This window comes from Trichosurus vulpecula, chromosome 6 (genome assembly GCF_011100635.1).
Source record: "Trichosurus vulpecula isolate mTriVul1 chromosome 6, mTriVul1.pri, whole genome shotgun sequence".
NCBI lineage: Eukaryota > Metazoa > Chordata > Mammalia > Diprotodontia > Phalangeridae > Trichosurus > Trichosurus vulpecula.
Window position 1 is genome coordinate 25,326,608 of NC_050578.1, and position 14,500 is coordinate 25,341,107.

The 14,500-nt window shown below is 39.2% G+C and overlaps 1 pseudogene; it reads right to left on the minus strand.

The window, feature by feature from the left end:
- Positions 1 to 476: 476 nt before the first annotated feature.
- LOC118852846 lies at positions 477 to 1,954 on the minus strand (annotated as a pseudogene).
- Between the last annotated feature and the right edge of the window lie 12,546 nt (positions 1,955 to 14,500).

Below are 14,500 nucleotides of genomic sequence, written 5' to 3' on the forward strand. Positions count from 1 at the left end.
CTTACTTTTTTTTACATGGATATTGCCTTTATTTTTGGTGTTGTGGTCTGTGAGTGTCTGTCGTGACAGGTGTGGGGGGACTGACCGGGTGAGGAGTGGGGAAGAACACTAGGGGAGTGACCAAGAAAGTTCAGGTTTTGGGCAATGATTCATGGGTCCTGGGGTTTATTACATACAAATAAATACCCCCAGAAAAGCAGAGGGTTCCCCTCTCCTTGAAAGCCAGAACTTCTGGCCCTAGAACAACTCTGCCATTATGTCCAGCATGGACAAGGCATAGAAAGTCTATAACCCTGTTATACAACCCATCCAGGAGCATATACTAGTATGGCCCACTCTGGTTCTGCCAAAGCTCAGAGAAGGAGGCACTCTCCTCCTTGGAATAATACTGCATCAGTAGCAAAGCAGAGGAATACTGCCTCTCTTCGAACTTCCCCTCCCCACCCTTCTACTCCATAAATATAAATATACAGATACTACAGGCTGAAGTAGTCAAAACTGTTGTGGCCGTACAAATCCATAGTCCATAGCACATTGTGGCGCCGTCTGGCCTGTAGCAACTGCTGCAGCTCAGCTTGCACACTGGCAAGCCTCTCTTCATCCACAGTACCCTCTAGGACATTGGGTGAAGAGGGTGGCCATGGCAGGTCCCTGTAGCAATCCACAGGGACTGGGTGAACAACCAGCTGGAACTCAGGCAATGCCAGTGAGTGTTCGATCAAGTTCTTCACTCCAGCACTAGCAAGAGGGTTCCAATAGAGACTAAGGTAGTGGAGATGGGTACAGCGGCATAGGTTAGGCAAGGTACTAACAAGGTCGACATCCATGAGCTAGCACTTTGTAGCATCCAGACAAAGTAGGGAGGCTGAGGCTTCCCTCAGTAGTTTCTGAAAAGGTGCCAGGAGGTCACCAGATAGTTTGCTGCCACTGAGTTCCAGCTTCTTGAGATGGGTGGCATGGGGGCTCTGGGCCAAGTAACTCAAGTCCCCAGAGAGAAGGGCACAGGAGCGAAGTTTCAGGCTTTCCAGAGGGCCCTGCACACTGCTAAGGAGCTGATGATGGCGGCCTGAGAGTCTAAAGGAACACATGTTGAGTTACTTGAGGCTCCTCAGCTGGCCAATTGCAGAAACAGAGTTGGAAGTTGCCTTCTTCCTCAGCTGTGAACCACCGCACATCCAAATTGCTGTATCGTAGCTTCAGGCTCAACAGGTGGGTGAACTTGGCTATGTGGGGCACGAGAGTACACAGGCCTGAGAGTTCCACGTTGTGGACGAGAAGGTCCACCTGGCGCAGACACACTGGGTCCAGCAGCTCCAAGAGAGCTACAGTGCGAGGACCCGACAGTTTCTCAGCGCAAAGGCCCCTTCAGCGAAGGCGAAGGGGGCCACAAGTGCTGGCCTGGAGAGCCCCTTTCAGGACACTAAGAATTTCGGTTCACCAGCGGGTCAATGTGCACTTCCACAGGACTGGCGACAGGGACCTGAGGATTCAACTTTCGGCGCTTGGCCAAGTGTTGAGCTTCTCCGGCCAGAGTCTCGGAGGTGAAACAAGTGTTTTCCACTGCGCGAGTCCACATGCTCATAATTGTGGGGTCCTGCCTGCAGTTGGCATCCAGGAAGCCAGTCATGTCCAACAGTCGAAGCTGAGGCCTCCTGCTGCTAGATTCCCTGCTGAACAGCGCGTCGTCGAGCAGCGCCTTGATCACGGCTTCCACGATATTCTGGTGGGGCCGCTTGGGCCAGGCGAGCTGCTTGGGCTGGGGCAGCAGCTGCCGGAAGCTGAGGCGTGGGAAGGGCCACGTCCGCACCAGTGCCTCCAGCACCAGCGTTCTGCCGTACACGAAAGCGGTCTGGAATAAGGCTGGGTACAGGTCCCGAGGCAGGGAGGCCAGATCCGGCCATGCCAGTGCCTGGTACATAACCTGCACAGCACACAGAGTCAGTAGTGACTGCATTTCTGCGGAACGGACCAGGCACCTCTGCTCAGGCGCGGAGGGGGGTGGGGACGGGGGATGGGGCGGCCCTCCAGAAGGGATTTGTTTCCACAATCTGGCTAGCAGCTTCTGTGGGGGTGTAAGATCCACCTACAACCAGCACCCAGAAAGCTGCCAAAGCACAGGTTCTTGTGATCTGCCAACATCTAGCTTCAGCCGTGGGAGCTCAGAATAAGGGCTGGCCCAGTCACGCACCACCACTGCTGTGGGTAAGAGAGCACCCCAATCCTTCCTTTCTTAAATGGGAAATATTCTCTTATTAAGTCTCAACACACACACACACACCCCAGTATATAGAGTGTTGGGCCTTCATCTTCCTGAGTTCAAATCTGTGTGACCCTGGGCAAATCACTTAACGCTATTTGCCTCAGTTTCTTCATCTGTAAAATGAGCTAGAGGAAAAAATAACAAATCGTTCCAGTATCTTTGCCAAAAAAACACAAATGAGGTCACAAAGAGTTGGACAAGACTGAAGCGGCTGAACAACAAGACAGTAAAAAGTTTTGACAAACATTTTTGTTGCAAGAATAAGTAAAAGAGTCATTAGGAAGTGATTTTTTTCTTCCATCTCCATTTTATAATTTAGTCATAGATTAAAGGCTGTAATTGAGCAACACAGACCGTATAAATAATCCATGACTCATTGGTTAACCAAAAAAGTTCTGAAAAAAGAGTTGCCTACTTTCTTATACAGATGGCATTTGTCATTAAAATCACTTGAATTTGAGGAGTGAAGATATCTGACAAATCTTTCCCAGACAAGCACAGCAAAGAAATCTGAAATAACATCTAAGACACCAGAGGTTGTTTTTAGGTCTTGAAAATTTCCTTTTATTTGAGGGGTAAAATATTTTTTCCTCTTATTTTTTGGTAGTGGGGATTTTATCGGCTTGTACAGTGCCAATGCTTGAGTTAGCAAGAAACATTTTTGATTAGCACTAAAAAGGTCTAATGGTTGAGACCTTGAATGCAAAACTTATGATAAAAATAAACTTCAAGGTCTCAGCATACTCTTATCAGATCAGCTGTATGAATAAGTCTCAGGTCCCAGAGTGGATTTCATAAATCTTTTGGCTGAGCTTGGTGAGTGCAAAGCTTAATACCCACAGGCTTGCAATCTTTTTGAATGTGATTGTAATTCAGCACCAGCTTTGCATTCTGGATAAAGGTTTCCCTTGAACACAAAGTATGTTACATGCTTGCGTGCTAGTGATCAAAATACTCAGAGGATTATGGCACTTGCTGTTCTTAAACCTCCAAAATGGTGTTAAAATGCTACATCCAATCAGCTAAGCTGTAAATTAAATTATTGTAAATTGAAGGCATGGTTTTCCCTCATATGCCAGAAACTCATTTCAGCCCTAGCATTTCTGCTAGCAGGTTGCATCTAGCAGCATAACTCAAGAGGTTTAATGAAAGTTTAAAAACAATCTGTTGCAGATTTTGTGCCTAATTTATTTTTAATTGCAAATTGTACAACACATTATTGCCTGTGAAAAAAGAAATTTAATTTACTTCCCTTTTTTATATACCTTTAATGCGAACCTTAGAAAGGAAGGAGACTCGATGGGCTCCTTTTAGAAGACTTTTCCTTTTTTTCCCCCAAACCTTCAGTGTGAAGTCTTTGAAAATATAGCTGATGTTGCTAAGGTATCCCCTTCAAACACACCTTCATCCTTTAAGAGTATTCTGTTTTATTTGGAATTTTAATAAGATGGTTTCACATAATGCATTTTTGTAAACATATAGTTGTATATATAATTTAACGTGATTATTAAGTCCACACTCATATGATACAAAAAAATACTGGGTTGAATGGTTTAAGATAACTAATCTTATACATATTATCATAAAGTTGTGAATCCCAAGTGGTTAAGCTTGTCTGAGCTTTAAGATAATACAATTAGAATTTCATCCATCCCTGGATGAAAAACATGTGTGTGTGTGTGTGTGTGTATTTAGCATAACATAAATATCTTTATAGAGAGGATCTAGGAAAGACAAAAAGTATATATTTATGTGTTTACAAGTGTCAAAAAGATCAATTAGGCATATTCAGACAACCCTAAAAACAGGGAGTATGCTTAAAAAACCCACAATATCAATGAATTATATTCTGCTAGTGTTAGGATATATATGTGTACAAACATATATAATGTATATATATATATATATATGTGCATATGCTTATATATGTATATGTGTATATATGTGGTTATATAGAATTATAAAGAAACATTTAAATAAGTAATACATATGTATATAAATATCTATATATGTATATATAGCACGTATATATACATATGTTACACAAAAACACACATGTATTTTTAAAATTTTGTTTATTTTCAATTTATGGAATAAAACAAGCATTTCCACAACATAGTGTAATAAAAAAGATTATTGCACATGAAACTGCAAATCCATTGTGTATAACTTACTATCACTTTTAAATACCTAATAAAGTTATCATGTAAATTTCATTATACATATGCTCTTTGCATATTCTAATACTAGCACAATGTAATTCGGTAGCAGTAAAATTGTTTCTTAAGCTGGCACCCTATTCACTGATTTGTCTGATAATTAATTGATCTTTTCTAGAACTTCCTAAATTTGCCAGTCAAAGAGGCCAGTTCTGTTTTTATTACTCTGGGGCATGATGCCACTGGTTGGCTTCTGGTAGTTTGAATCTGTATGGAGATCTGAAATGATGTTTACTATGAGTCCTATCAACTGATTTGAGGGAATGTGTCAAAATAAAAGAAAAATAAGCCAAGGTCCTCTCTTTGGATTTCCATTCCCTTCTGAAATCTTTGCCACTTTACATCAAAAGCGAGTTGTATTCTTTATTTAAAATGTTTCTTTCTCTTCCTCCCCTGTCCTTAGAGAGGGGCCATCAGTATAGCCTCCTCAGCCTTTTGCCTCTTCTCACTGGGCAGTGTGTCAGTGAAAGCTGGCTGCTTTTATTGCTAGTGACAAGCCTGTGACTTGTCTCTCGCTGGAAAGAGACGCTTGACGAATGCAATATCTAAACCTCCTTTCCTGGGAGACAGTTTTCGTCACCTCTACGAGGCCCCACTTCCAAGAACGGGTGGATCAATTTGATATCTTGTTTCAGACTTGCTGTTCTGAGCAGGTACATTAGACAACATCAAACTATCCTTAAGGAAAACTTGTTGTGAGTGAGTATCCTTGACCTCCTTTAAGATGTTAGAACTCAGGTTCAGGCATGACTTTTTTCTTCTTGGAGAGAGGGTGACAATTCACACTGGAACTCAGACACTGGAATTGCGATATTTTGTTAATCACTTGAAATTTATTGTAGCTAAGAAGGAAGTTGTGAGGAGGACAGAGAAATAATGTGAACTTGCCTGTTAAAACACAGAATCCAAACGAGCTCTTGAAACAAACTGGAATTTTGAAGAGGTTTAAACCTCCTGCTCACCCAGAAGAGTGTGGGTTATTTCTCTTATGTCTTGTTTCGACTTTTCTTACGCATCTGGCAATCATCAAGGGATGATCCCCATTCCTTCCTTCTCTCTTGGGAAAAATCTCAATGATAACTTTGAGAAATTCACCAATTCTTATTTGCTAACAATTCAATTCTTCAAGACTTTATAGGGGCTGCTTTTTGCTTTTCTTTGTATCCCCAACACTTGGCACTATCCCTGGCACATTGTAGACATTTGATGCTTGTTGACTGACTCACTGTAGACTTTGGCTTGGGTAAATAAAGACAAATTTTGAATAATGCCTTCCACTTAAGGAGATTTCTATCTATTTGGGGAAAAAGATCGTATACACACACAAATTGATATAAAAGGAATACAAAGTAATTGGAGAGCATAGATTTATTATATAGAGTAGTTTGTAAATGACTAAATAAAACCCAATAGGAAGCTAAGGGTACAGTGGAATGGGGACAGCAGAGGCATGGGGCTGACATGGATGGGTATGAAGAAACAGGTGTTATTGGTTAGAAAAGGGAAGTTCAGCAACTTCTTATCCCTAGCTTGTTTTTTTTGGAAGTGGGGACATACTTTCTATATTACCATAAAAGAGCATAAAACCATAATATAAATTTGGGAATTGTGAATTTATGTATCTTTATAATCAGATAATCTACCAATAAAACCTAAGAATCCCTCCAAGAACAAATGAGTTAATTTCCCAAATGTGCATGTCAATTAGCTAATTTGAAATTATATATACATATGCATATATTTATAGTATGTATGTTAGTGAAACATACAGATGTTTAGGTGTGTATATATACACATACACAGTGTAGGTATGTTATTGAAATTTTTTTTTCAATAACCTGTTCATCTCATTGATCTTATATGGTGCTGTCCTATAACAAGACACAGGTATTACAGGTGATATTGAATTTCTTGAATAGAAACTTCATACCCTAAATCCAAAATAAAATGGATTAGAAAATTAAGGTAAATAAAGAAAGTATTTTAGGCACTCTTATATAGATAGAAAGCTTTTGTTTGTTTATTTTAACCTTAGTAACCTTAAATATTAGCACAGGTGGGTGAGAAGGAGAATCAGAGAGGCTGAGGGTGAAAAGAGTCGTGGAAAGCTACTTTCTTTGACGACCTGGCATTAAATTACCACAAACTAAGCCAAGAACTTCATTCATTGGAAGCAAACTAGGCTCATTCTTGGAGCTCATGAAACCTTATAAAAGCCATGCATTCACAATACAATGATTTTATGTTATGGAAAGGATGTTTGGGAGGTAGGTTGAAGAGGTTCATGTTGTCAAACACAACAGACCTTTACAAGTACCTGGTCTGTGGAAGGCGGTGTAGCAGGATAGATTGAGAGCTGGCCCCAGAGTTAGGAAAAGCTGAGTTCAAGTGTTACCTCTGACACATACTAGTTATATGATCCTGAGTATGTCACTTAATTTCTCAGTGTACTCAGGCCAGTTGAATGACAGGTACCAGTCTGCACTGATACTGCAGTGATTACCTGCTGATATCAATGGGAAAAAATGTAAAAGCATTGTGCTAGGGGTTAGGGCTACAAATATGAAAAATGTCCCCACCACCATAGCTTTTATTTTAGTAGAGAGAGATATTAATGCTGTTGATGATGATGATGCTAGCTAACATTTATTTAATATTAAGGTTGGCAAAGAGCTTTTCATATGTTATCTCATTTGAGCCTCACAGTAACCCTGTAAGGTAGGCACCATTATGATTCCCAATTTAGAGAGGAAAAAACTGAGACAGAGATTGTGGCTCATTCAGTGTCACATAACTAGTAAATGTCTGAATTTAAATTTGAATTGAGGTCTTCCCCACCCCACATCCATTGCCCTTTCACTGTAAGACCTAGCTACTGAGTAAGATCATTTTTACATAAATATTTTTGTTTTTGCTTTTTTTTTTCTAATGACCTACTTGATTTATGTGTGAATATTAAAGAAGCAACTTGGCCTTTCTTGTTGTTTAGTCCTTTCACCCTTATTCAACTCTTTGTGACCCTATTTGGGGTTTTCTTGGCAAAGGTAATAGAATAGTTTTCCATTTCCTTCTCCAGTTCGTTTTATGCATGAAGAAACTGAGGTAAACCGGCCTGTGTGACTCCTCCAGGATCACATAGCTAGTAAGTGTCTGAGGCCAGATTTGAACTCAGGAAGATGAGTCTTCCTGACTCCAGGCCTGGCATTCTATCCACTCCACCACCGAACAGCCCTAAGTTGGCTTAGGTCATATTGAATGTCCCTGTGCAGAATTCTATGCTATCTTTTTTTAAAACTTAAGTGATGTATTAAATTAATGATCCTATAAAAACTATTCAGTAAAAGTAAGTGGAATATACAGATGAGCTCCTTTGGAAAGAGAGTGGCTATATTTTTAAAGACCCGTTTAAGTGTCTTTTTAAAAGCTGTTGTTATTACTAGCATACTGAGTAAAAAATCTAGGGAACCATGTGAAAAGCCATCATTACAATGGAGCTCTTAGAGGCAAACTGATCTTCATTATTTTTTTTCTGAATTGATGGGTTGCAAATGATGATCTTTGCTGCCAAAGATGGTTGAGAACGCAGGCGGTTCTGAAAAGTCTTTCTCACTGGAAGTTTTCTTGTTTTGCACCAGCTAACTCTAACACAGAAACCTACAAAATGATGGTGACTGGTTGATTGATCGCCCTCGCTGGGCTTTCAGCTGGTTAAAATATCAGTAGCTGCTGTAATTGCATATTTACTTTTCCACTTTTGCAGCTTTTAGAGTGACAAAAAATTCAGCCTCTTGTCATGAATCTGAGATGTTAAACTGTCCCAAACATTGGCGATGCTGTGATAGAATAAGATAACCCACAAACGCTCCATATATTGTCAAGAAGCTAATTTAGACTGCTCTAAATTAGTGGTTTGCAGATAGAAACCAATGTGGCACAAAGTAAAATGTGTGAAACTGCCTAGTGACAGTTATACTGGGATATGATGCTTTTTTATTAGTGTCTCAGAAGGAGCAAAGCTTTTGTGTCTATGGTTATTCCTAAGCTCAGAAAGCCAATTCAACAGTAGCAGTGCCAGATACTCAATCAAATGGTTTGGAAGAGGTGGGCCAGCAATGAATAGAACCCAGATGAGTTCATGTAGGTGAAGGAACACAGGACTAGGAGTTGGGAGACTTAAGTTCTAATGATGAATTCTCTACCAACTGGCTGCATGAGTGAGCAAATGACTTCCTTTCTCTGATCCTCCTTTTCCTCATCGCTAAAATCTGATTGGACTGGACTAGGAATTCTTAATATGGAGTCCATGAACTTCAAAGAAACTTATGTACATACTCACATGCACGTAAATATCGTGAATTGTAACCTCCTTGAGAGTAGAGGCTTTTACCTTTTTTACATCCTTAGCACTCAGCAATAATGACTGGTACATAGTAGGCACTTAATAAATGTTTATTGATTAATTGATATATTTTGGTAAGTATTTCAACATAATTGGTTTCCTTTATAATTTTACTTGGGGTAGGTAGCTGTGGATGGAGCCAGGCCTAGAGACAGGAAGACCCATCCTCCTGAGTTGAAATCTGGCCCCAGTCACTTACTAGCTATGTGACCATGGGAAGGTCACTTAATCTTGTTTGCCTCAGTTTCCTCATCTGTAAAATGAGCTGGAGAGGGAAATGGCAAACCATGCCAGTATCTTTGCCAAAAAATAATTCAAATGGGGTCACAGTTAGACATGAGTGAACAACAGCTGAATAATAATAGCAATCATGTCATTCTGTGTAATTCCTTTATAATTCCAATGTAGTTTTATCAATTTTCTGCATTTAAACATATTATTCTATAAGAGGTTCATAGGCTTCCCCAGATTTCCAAAAGCTTTCATGATACAAAAAGGTTAAGAATACCATGTCTAGATAATCCCAAAGTTCCCCATATTTGTATAGATCTTTACAGGTCTATGGAAATATATCTGCCTATGATACAATATACACATAAGATGTTTCAGTATATGCATATGTATATACTTTATTAATTAAAGACTATGACTTTAAAAAATCATTTAGGTCTCTTTCAGCTCTGACACTAATTGCATTGATGATTCAGTAATTTGTCAAAAGAGATCCTTAGAAAAATATACCCATAATTTCTACAGTCATACGTATTGTCTATGGACATTAGTTTGCCCCAAGATATTAAGGAACATTTCCAGTTCCTGTTTGATTTTGAATAAAAACCGGCAAGAGAGGTTCACCAACACTACCCAATACTATGTATCCTATTAAATGTGCATACATAATTTGTTTAGCTTAATTATCTAAAATTTTAGAGAACAATATAAGTAACTTTAGAAAGAAAAATGAGGAACTTTTGTAGTGTAGTTTGTTGTATCTTTTCAGGCAGAATTAGTTTGGAGAAATATTTCAGTTCATTTATTATTGGAAAAGACCTTACTAGTTTATTCAAGCAGGAAAATTACCCCCAAAACTTGCAAGATTTATAATGCTTGGAAAACAAAACGAAAAAGAAAAAAAAGGCAATTCAAAACCTAATGAGACATTTTAGGCCTCATTTACATCTCTAACCTGACCCATTTCCTGCAAAACGTTTTTCTTAGTAATTTACATACTAAAAGCTAGTTATTTATCCATCCCTAACCAAAAAGTTGATGAGATTACTAATACCACAGTGAAGTTAACATTACCCTGAAAGCTAAACACAGCCACTTCACGAAGGTTGATTATGGAATCATTTATTTCACTATGATCTCCATTTAATGCTGGAATGAATGAAATGAAATGAAAACTAGATTTGGAGTGAATGAAATGAAAGATCGTCTATTTATATTGTGGTCATAATTTCTTGTTGTTGATGGCTGGTCGTTTGCGCTACTGTGAAGCAGAGGAAACTTACAGGAACACACATAGAAAAGAATCATGTATAGAGGCTGAGTGTGTGTGCATGTGTATGTATGTGTGTGTATTGTATGTGTTTTTATACACCTCTATACTTGCCATGCAGTCATTTATTCTGACAACTGAATAAATGCTGTATAATTTATACTGCCAAGTTTATCTGCATAAGCATCACGCCAGTTGAACAACTCAAATTTCTTGGGTATTCAGTATGTTTGGATTTAATATATTTAAATTATTTGGGAGGCATGTCAATGGGCCTTATCTTTTTCATCATGCAAACAATTATACTAAGAGACAAATCTTAAGAAAATATCATTTCTCTTCAGTTCTTTTAAACCTTTCTCAGTTAAAATATTTAGATTGTACGCCTATAATTTTTTTTAAAGAGAAGTACAAACTCTGACTAATAATGGCCAATATAAGGATTTGTGATATTTGGGTGAAACAAGGATGCATTTCTCAATATTTTTGTACATTAGCAGGCACATAACCACCATTTTCAACTGCATGTAATTAGCAGCTGAATTGTTTGTTACAGACAATTTGACACCTCCTCTTTACCTCTGCAGCCCTCTCAGGAAACAATACAATGCTCACTGGGCTTGGTTACATCTTTAAAATGTCCAATATTCTTCAAAATGTTAGCTTTGATAAAATATGCATGGCCATCTGGCAAGCCCTACATGCTGGTCAGAACTCACTGGAGAGCATGCTGAGTTATAAGGCTCTTGAGGACTTTACTCTTGGACCTACAGAACAGCTTATAGTAAGTTCCTAAATCCCACTGCAAATGAGACGTTTTATGGGGGGTCTGTTGCTCTTGGTCTAGAGGATTCAAATCATAGAATCATAGCTCTTTAGAACTGGGATATGGCTTTTGAAATCATCTAAACAATTCTCTTCATTTTATAAATGAAGTTGATGCACAGAGGTGTTGTTTGGGCTGCCCATGTCACACAGGCAATAGGTGGCAGATCTCAAACTCAGGTCTTCTTCCTCTCTCCTATACTGTGTTGCTTTGAGTTACCTACTTTAAGGATGAATGAAAACTTTTAGTAATCCTTTAGAAAATTGTAAGGGTAGATAGGTGGTGCAGTGGACAGAACCCTGGGTCTAAAGTCCAGAAGATGTGAATTCAAATCCAGATTCAGATGTTTACTAACGGTGTGACTTCGGACATATCACTACCTGCCTCAGTTTCTTATACTGTAAAATGAAATGAGATAACATGTACAAAGCACTTAGCACAGAGTTGGTACTATCTAAATGTTTATTCCCTTCCCTCCACTCTCCCTACCCCTGCATTTTTAAAATCCAGTGGGGAAAGAGAAAATAGTAACCCAAGTTTTAGTTAGATAAAACTCTCCTAAAATCCCTCTTGTACTAAATTACATATTTGGACGTCTTAGAATTGATTATTTTAGGACCACCTTTCCTCAAAGGAAGTTCTTTGACTTTTCTCATTTCAGGTCTGTACTTGTAGAAAATGTTGCTCATCTAATCTGAAATCTGAGTGTACAGATCAGAAACAGGCTCAAACCATTATAAGCATACTGGAGCATGCAAGGCCAAGTGACACCTGACCTTAACCACATTATTGGTCACTGAAGTCCTTCTGTCAACTGTACCCTTCTGTTGAGCTTCATCTCTCTGTTCTTCCTTACTAAGCTCATTTTGGCCACAATTAGAACACCAGTGGAGGCAGAGAAAAGAATAACATTCCCTAATCTACTCACCCCCTGAAGTAATATGTAATGACTTTTTATGTTTGGCCACCTTTAATTTAGGCCTTGGGGTTGCCATTGTATGTCTCAAGGGAATGGCCAGCAAAAGAGTGTGGCTAGATCACAAATCTCTCCTTAGACACAGAAACATAATTCAGGGATATTGTGAAGGGCAGCACATTACTATATTGTGTGATTGATAGGAAAAAAATGGGTAAGACTTTGGGTCTTCTTACCTAGTTCTGCCACAAATCATCTTTATCTTTTGGGGAAAGTCACTGCACCTCTTTGGAGGTTTACTTTCTTCATCTGTAAAAATAAGAGGTTTTGGACGACATGATTTCCTAGCTTCCTTCCAGCAGTATGGTTTGTAAATGTCAGGTTGTCAAAATTCCCCAATATCGAGTTACTGTTCGACAAACTGAGGCCACTGTTTTTTCTGTTTCTCTTTGTTTAATGCATTTGTTCAACAAGCATTTATTTAACATCTATTATGTGCCAGATCCTGAGGACAGAAAAACAGAAATGAATTACTCCTTTCATTTTTGACTTTGTATCCACTGTCCCTGGGAAAAAGCCACCCAACCATCCCTCACTAGAATTATGCTTTCATTGGTTTAGGGAATTCTGAGTGAGGAGATTCCCTCCACCAATGCAGGTTGGAAGCTGCTCTGCATTTTATGATTTTAGAATCTTGGAGACTTACTAGTTAGAGAACTTGTCCAGGGTCACATAGCTAGTGTGTATCAGCAGCAGGATTTAATCCCAGGTTATCTTTACTTGAAAACACTCTCATTCTTTCCCTTGGCAAAAAAGAGGGAAGCAAGGGAAGAAGGGAGGGAAGAAAGGAAAGAAGGAAAGAAGGAAGGAAAGAATGAAGGAAGGTAAAGAGGGAGGGAGGAAGGGAGGAAGGAAGGAAAGGAGAGAGGGAGGAAGTTGTTGACCTTAAGGAACTTATATTCTATTGTTAAGAAAAAATACCTACAAAGCAAAGCAAATACAAAATTTATACAAAACAAATTCCAGGAGGAAGGTGGAATAGTCTAGTCATTGGAGGATGAGGAAAGAGGGGATGAATCAGGCTAATATTCCTGTAAGAAATAGCATTTTAAAGAAGCTAAGAATTATAAGATGTGGAAGTAAATAGAAATTACATTTTAGCCATAGGGGACAGTATGTTCCAAAGCATGGAGGCAAAGGATGGAATGGGATATAAGGAGAGTAGGAAATAGACTAATTTGTCTGATATCAAGTGTATAAAGGAGAATAATGTACAAAAATGTGGAAAGGTAGGCTGGAGTCACATATTGAAGGGCTTCGAATGCCAAACAAAGGAATTTATAACTTTTCAAGGGAGCAAAGAGATCAACTGACAATTATTGCTTATGCAATTTGGGCTTGGAAGGTTGCCTGTACTCTGCCTAAAGGTTTTTGGTCATAACTAAATTTTTAAGCCACTGTATTCCAGTTACTTTAAAAGAAGAGATGAGTATTTTGCATCTAGAGATTCTGTGCTTGGTGTGATCATGTATTAACACATCAGGTATTGCTATTCCAGGGTCACATTAGTGACAGTAATAGATATCCATCTAGGTGTGTTTGGCCATGCTGCATTGTTGTCCTTTGCCTGGTAACAGTGTGCTACCCTGTCTCTTGAACTCATAGGCTGCCCCATGCTACCTTTGAAAAAGAACAAGCCTCTTCTTAATTTTGCATTCCCACAGTGATTTCTCTATTACCCTTGATCTCAGAATAGTGTCTTAGTATTTCTTCTGGTCACCCCATGGGAAATCAGAAGTCAGAATGACAAGGGGGTAGAAAAATAGGGAGGTAGGCACTGGAAAGCTGGGTCTGATCACAATTGTAATCATTGCTTGTTTGGATGTGGGTTCCAGAGCATCATACTCCATGACGCTGCTCCAGCATAGTCATGAACATACATATCCATGTACCACAATGATACAAGGGAATGAAAGCCCAGGAGCAGTTCATTGAGGAGGAGACAACTCTATCATCCTTCTCAGTCTCAATTAGTACCTACTCTTCACTCACTCAATGTTCTCACCACCTTTTCTTACCAACACATATAGACCTGTGCCATCCAATCCCCATCCCATCATGTTGATCACCTAAATAAGGGAGGAAGAGCAAGGCAGTAGAAATAGCACTCAATAGGAAGAGACATGACCTGATTTCAAATTCACTTCCTATCTGTGTGACCTAATGTCAATCACTTAATCTCCCTGGCCCTGAGTTTTCACACTTGTAAGACAAGGGGTTGGAGATGTCCTCTAAGCACAGCACTCTGGGTAGGGCATGGACTTAGAATCAGGGATGGACTTTACCATATGACATCTGCTTGCATATTCTGCCCTCAAT